We start from the raw sequence: 6,996 nt of genomic DNA, 5'->3' as shown, positions 1-6,996 counted from the left end.
CTGCCTTCCCTGCTGCAGGGCCTGGCAGCAAACAGGAGAGAGCTCCTCGCTGCAGAGGGGGGAATTTTCAGAGAGGAGGAACAATCGGGACAGCCCCGATGCTCCCAGGGCAGCGCTGATGGGCTCCTGGCTGGGGTATACATTGAGACAGACCTGAAAAACATATAGGGAAAATCCTGGGCAGATAAACCTGCACAGCCCACAGGATGAGGGATTGGAAAGAGTCCCCAGGAACAGCCCCACACTGAGCAGCAGCTTCACAGTGAATGCAGGGTGCAAGGGCTTAACACAGCGCTGCAGCCACCCAGCGAAACACGCTGCTGAGCGCCTCGTGCCAGGGCCACATCCCCTCTGCAGAGCCAGTGTCCTCCCCCCATGGGGCTTCAAGCCCCATTGCCTCCATGTGCGCCCCCTCCCAGGTATTTGCCTGCACATTGCTAGGGACCCACTCAGCCCCAGAACTCGGGGCAGCGGGAAGAGGATGGCTCTGGTACAGTGGCTCAGTGAATTTAACTCCCTGTGGGTTTCACCCAGGACAACTGGAGACAGGCAGGGAATAGAGAGAAGAGGCTCAGACTTCTCACAGCTCTCAGCCCCACCAGGGATGGAGCAGATCCATTAGGGAGATGAAGAATAAGTTACACTCTGGAGAAAGATTAATAGGTGGACAGGGCAGGAGAAAGGGTTTTCAAGCCACGCCAAGGACACCAAGCCACATGCAACAAATAAACCCTACAGAGGAATGGGGCATCCCCACCCCTCAACTCCAGAAACAGCAGGATCACAGCCCTTCGCCAACGCAGCTCTTGCAGAGAGCAAAGGGGGCATTCCTCCCCCACAGAGGCAACACAGCTAAAAAGCCTCCCAAAATGAACCAGCTATTTTGCTAACACCAGCCTGCTCTGCTCCTAGGTAGCAGCAAACTGGGCCACCCCACAAGCAGCACACCCTTCCCACCCCACGCATCCACATCCATCACACCCTGCAAACTGCCCAGGACCTTCCCCATTACCTGGGCAGCTGCTGAACCTCAGCACCTCCTCAACTTTGGGGCAACCAGCCCAGAAACCCCAGGAGCTGCTCTCTGCCAGCAGTAACCCTCGCTCACCCGCAGCTCCTCCTCTCCCTACTGCTTCCTTCCTCTCACCTGAGCAATGGGAGGGCCCCGTCTCCCAAGCAGCACCCAGTCCCCAAGCCCAGCCTCCTGCTGAGCCTATGAAGGCTCCTGGGAGGGCGGAGGGTGGATCGGGGGAGGCAGCTGACACCTGCACAGAGCAGCTGCGTCTCATTGCAACCAGCTCCTGTGTTTCATTGCAACCAGCTCGTTTGCTCCAGCAGCTCCGGGCAGAGCTGCCAACTGCCTTGCACTAACGGAGACCCTTCCTCCCTCCTTCACCATCCCACCATCCCGCGTCAGGCTGGAATTTCCAAAGACAGTCTTTTCATCTTTTAATTTTCCAGACCAGATCTCCCAGCGTTTAACCCCTCAGGGCACAAACTATACAAAGCCTCAGCTCTCAGGACCCCAGGGGAGACTCAGTCCTCTGGAAAAGGTGCTCACAGAGGCTGAGTGTGCAGCTCTGGGAAAGATCTGCCCTTTAAAAGCTGCCTTGCAATGGCTGGAGAGCATCCTCTCACAGCCATGGCCAGGCTGAGGATGGTCCAGAGTGGGAAGTATCTTGCTAGGGAGCCTATACCAGATGCTAATTTCTCCCCCCTGTATAGGGTTACAGGGATTGCTATAGGGTCATATGGAGTAGGACCACGAAGGGTGGGTAGGGCCATAATTGCTGTGTTGCTCACTTAATTGCTCCTGGATATAAGATTGGGTGCACCTTGGCCAGGCTTTGATGGGGAGGAGTATGCTGGTGTGTGGTGCTTGTAGGGAGGAATGAGGCTTTACCAGAACCCAAGGCTTTTGAGGGATCCCAAGGGGGATTTTGAGGGATAATTTTAGCTGCCCCTCAATAAATGCAAACTTTGGAAGAGTGAATTTGGGTGAGTTTATTTCCTTATACAGCCTGGGACTGGGGCACCAGGACCTCTTGCACAAACCAGCCTGTGCCCCTGGGCAAGCAGGGGAAGGCAGCATTTCCTACTGGGGCAGCACTGGCTGGGACACAGCTAATGTCACCCACTCTCCTGCAAAATTCTCCAAGGCTGCTGCTGTGCCATGCTGTCTGCCGCAGGGAGCCTGGCCTGCCCGCTGCGCCCACCCTCGGCACCCCTGGGTGAAGCTCTGGGGGCTCCGCAGACCCGTCCCTGCAGGCTTTCCCTCCCCTCCTCCCAGCCTCCAGCCTTCCCAGCACTGCAAAGCCCCGGGCTGCAGGTACCCTGCACCTCGGCAGCCCTGCCTGTGGCCCTGTTTCACCTTTCCACCTCCATCATTGTGGCTTTCTGCCTTTTTGGGGTTTTTTTTTGCCTTTTTTTCCCCCCCTCCTGGCCTTAGGAAAGCTTCGGGACACAAAGCAGCACCAAGCATCATTTTACAGAGGCATCACCAAAGGCCACAGTGAAGCCTTAACCAGACATAGAGGGAGTGGGTGGCCAAGCCCCAGGGGCTCCTCTGCCCCGTGTTATCTCAAGTGGGATGAGGAAAGAGAGCACGAGTTGAAAGAGAAGCACAAAAAAGCAGAGGCTTTAAGAAAACCGAGGCTCTCCAGATCTCAATGGGCCTGACAGCAGTGGGGAAGCGGCACAGGAATAGCCAGATGGACCCAGGTGGGGAACTGAGGCGGTGGGGGTTTTTTGTGTCCCCAAAAAAATGCATTGGCTCCCACCAGGCTATGACTCCCCAAGGGCAGGGATGTGGCTGGTGTGGGCCCTGCCCCACGACCGCCCGACCCACTGCGAAGGTGATTCCCCGGCACCCTCTGTGCTGAGTTTTGGAGTGACATGGATTGCGTGGCTGCAGCTCCTGGTCTGCACGAGAGCTGGTGGCGCTTTGGGGACGAAGGCTCTTCTGCTGGTGTGCGTGCAGGGCTCTCCCACCCGTCACTCGTGGAGCTGACGTTGTTCTGTGAGAGCAGGGAAGCCCCAAAGCTGGAGGGTGGCCGCTTTAGGACCTCTTTAGTCCCTGAGAAAGGTCCAAACCACCCATGTTGGTCGCAGCTGATGGGTTGATCTGCAGAAATGCCACAGCTCATTCCCAGGTGTTGCCTGTAACAAACCAGCTAAGGAAAGATGCCTGTTTTCCAGCAGCTTAATATTTCTGAGAGCCCTACCCCTCGGTGAAATTGGATTGAAAGCAGCTATTGTAGGTGGCCAGACATGGCTGTGGTCCCCGAGGAGGGTGGGCTGGCACTGGGCAGCACCGGCTGCTGACCCCAGCCCGGGGCGGGCGGCTGCCACCAAAGCCCACAGCCCCCGGCCAGGTCACCAGGCACTCACACCCAGCAGGGAAGGAGCCCGCTGTAACCTCAGTCTAGACACCTTGGGATGTGACATCTCAGGTGCTTTGTCCTTGTCACGGCATCTTAGACTAGTGCTCGGTGATGCTACCGGAGTGGGTCTCACCCAGGGCAGTGGTTTACACCCTGCAAACCCTGGGGCTGGAACACAAAAGCAAGGACAAATCTGGGCTGCAGGTGCCTGGTACCCGGTCAAAAATGCCACAGAGGACATTTCAGCAGACGATGCCATTTCTTCCTTAGCCAGCTGAATGCATCCTCAGGTGAGCACAGAGAAGGAAGGCAAAGCCAGCATGAGCACGCAGGCAGCTCAGCCTTGCTGTGGCCCCAATCCTCCACCCTCTGGACACAGGGACCAGCACTTGGCACTCAGGCACCCTGCAGAAGTTGCTTCCCCCATCGCTTACCTCCAAGGCTCCTTGCTCAGCTGGTTTTCCCCGCTGGCCCTCGCGTCCAGCTCCTGACACACTGGACTTTGCCCCAGCGCCCCTGCAGCAGATCCCCAGCTCTGCTATGGCCACGCTTGGTGACGTCTGTAACCTCCGTCCCTGCTACCCCGCAATCCAGCCTCGGGGCGTTTTACTGACCTCTTCTTTCCTTCTTTCTCCTCCAAAAAGTTTAAAACACTTTTAATTGCCATAGTAATTTTTTGCAAAGCCATACAATTATTCTTGATTCCTGCCAGCTGCTTTTCATAGTCCCCGTGTCATCCCCCCCCCGCTCCCCTTTCCCTTTTTTTGGAAGGTGAGCCCTGCAGATCCATCACTCCCTGGGCTTGTAACCCTGAGCACCCTAATTTCTCTGTGCATCCTGCCCCCCCAAGAGCTGCTCCAACAGGGAGAGGTTTCTTTCCCCTTTTGGGAACTCCACAACCCGCAGATGTTTGTAATGAGCCTTTGCAAAACGAGATGGCTTTTTTTATTAGTCAACCAAGAGGCAATATTTTCAGCTCCTTGCATTCCAATGGAAAAGCAAAGCTCACACCCGCGTCCATCTTGGCAGCTTTCATCCTGCATCCCTGCAGCTCCCCACCCGTCTCAGATCGCAGCCTTCGCCCCGCATGGGGTAGCGGCATGGCCGGCCACGCTCTGGCCCCTCGGTGCTGCCTTGCAGGCTCTGCTGTGCCTCTGCCGGCTGGCAGTGCTGGAAACCACGATCCCAGCATTTCCAGCGCCTCTCCAGACAAACTCCATCCATCCACTTGGCAGTTGGGAGCACCCCAGGCACTCGCTGCCCGGGAGACTCCTAAATTTTCCTCTGTCCCAGAAAAACAAGTCATGTCTTCAGTCGCAGGGTGGGAGAGGGGACAAGTCATGTCAAAGACAGGCTTGTTTTTCCCCCTCTTTGTATTTCGACAGCTGCTGCAGACGAGCCAGGCCACAGCCAATTCTTTGGCTGCCTCCAAGGTGGGGGTTGATGGGGATTTTGCCTGCTGCCTCAGCCATCCCATTATTTCTCTGGGATTTTCCCAGTTGCTTAAGCTCATCTTTGAGCAGCCCAGCAGTCCCCCAGGACACTTCTCCTTGGATCCCCCCCTTGCTGCCTGCTTCTTCATGGGCCTGGGGTGAAATGTCTGGAGGGATGGTGGACGATCCGGCTGCAAGAGGGACCTGGGAAGCCGGCTGACCCGCCTGCCTCCATGCTGGCTGAGACCTGGCACAGCTCAGCTCATCAGAGATGCTGCAGGGGAGCAAGAAGCTCTCCTGGACAGGAGGGGAACTGAGCTGACAGAATGGGTCTCGCTTTGCTGTGCAGACAAGCGAAGCTGGGGCTGGGACGGGAGCAATCCGTCTAGCCACGGGGCTCAGCTAGTAGCCAGGGACACCAGTACCGTTTGACGGCTGGAAGCCCACCCTGCCAAACCACTTATGGCAGTATCCAAATCCTCTTCCCACCCCTGAGCCAGGGAGCTGTGTTCTCCTGCTCCCTTGCCCACACTGGAAGGATGGTCTGGGACCTCACTGCTCTGGGACATGATATTCTAATGGCCACTAGCCTGGCTCATTTCTCCCTGGGCCCACCCTGTCCTTTAACTTCACCAGCATCCCCCTTACACTGGGGTTTCCTGAGATGCCAGCAAAATCCAAGGCTGTGATACAAAAAGCAAAGATGCCTTTTCCTGAATGCCTGCACCCCTTGCAGCAGGATGCTGCAAATGCCTGGTGAGAGATGACCAGAGCCATTGAGTTTATTGGGCCGGGCGACCCAGACGTGGGGCTGACAGCTGTCAATCAGCCCAGCAGGTCCAAGGTCCCTGTGCCAGGCAGCTCCCCGGAGCATCTCCCTGCTGCTGGCGGGGCTGCCATCCCTCCACTGTGACCCTCCAGGGAATCCCTGCCAGAGGCTGGGATGTGAAAGAGCTTTCCCGTTACCATGACCCCTTCTCCCAGCAGAGAGAAGCAGCCTTTTCAGAGCAGAGGGAGGCTGGCAGAGCCTCCTGCCCCTCTCAGCTGGCCAGGCAGCGGCTCCCATTTCCTTCCCCGGATCAACAAAGAGCTCCAGAGGCTTGTGAAAGGGGTGATTCAGCAAAATGGGATGAGAGGAGAGGCAAAACCACCAAGTCGGCACAGCTGGACGGGGTGAAATTCCCATCCCATGAAAGCCACAGGGAGCAAGGCTCAGGTGTCCTGCTCCCTTGGGGATGGGGGCCCAGCTGCTCCGAGTGCCGGCCCTGGAGCCAGGAATACAACAGGAAAACAGTGGTGGTGGTTTTTCTTTTTCTTTCCCATTCCCAGAAAGATCAGGTTAGACTGGCCTGGCATGCGACGGAGTGGGTGGGAAAGCCATTTTGCCTGAAGAGGAGGAAATGCCATCTTCAGTTGCCAATCACAAGCATTGCAAAAGCTGAATTACAGCAGCAGGACTGGTCAAAAACCATCTGTTCTGGTGTACAAACATGCTCTGCTGATTTGGCTCCTAGTTTCTGACCTGTTAAAAGTTCACATTTATTCCGTAAACACAAAGGGTTCAAGCTTACTTAAAAAGAAAAACCAGAAAGCTACAATTCCCACACGGTCGCGTGGTTCCAAGAGCCAGAGCTTGCAGAGAAATCCAGCTGTGCTCTAAAACCAGGAGAGCCGATAGCCCTGAGCACTAGATGGTCCTAAAAAATGAAGTTTCTTAACTTGTGATACACTGAGAGCCCTTAGCTTTTTTGTCCGAGTTGCTGATAATCCAGCCAGGATGCAGGCTTTAAAACCAAGAACTTTAGATAAGTGACATCATATTTACATCAATGTAACTGCGAGCAGAGTCTGACCATTAGCTCCGAATCCAGGAAAAGCGGAATGACGTGCACATTTAGGCAGCTGGAAAATCTTTTATCTTTTGTCCAAAGCTGGTGTCTTATTTCAAGGCAGATGATGTTTCCAAGCCACACTTTATTTAAAAAAATAGCTGGTTCTCTGTTCGATCCCCAACCTGCTCATAGCACGCCGCTGTTAAATGCTGCCAAAGCCCTTGGGGTGCAGCGGTTTGAACACCCCAAGAGCACCTCTCCAGCCCGGGGTGCCCAGAGCTGCTCGCCCTGCAGCTGGACCCCCGAGCCCCCGGCCCGCAGCAGCCGCCGTCCTGCACCGGGTGGAAC

The sequence above is a fragment of the Platalea leucorodia genome (genome assembly GCF_965183815.1).
Source record: "Platalea leucorodia genome assembly, chromosome: 13".
In the NCBI taxonomy this organism is placed as follows: domain Eukaryota; kingdom Metazoa; phylum Chordata; class Aves; order Pelecaniformes; family Threskiornithidae; genus Platalea; species Platalea leucorodia.
This window is presented reverse-complemented; position numbering follows the sequence as displayed.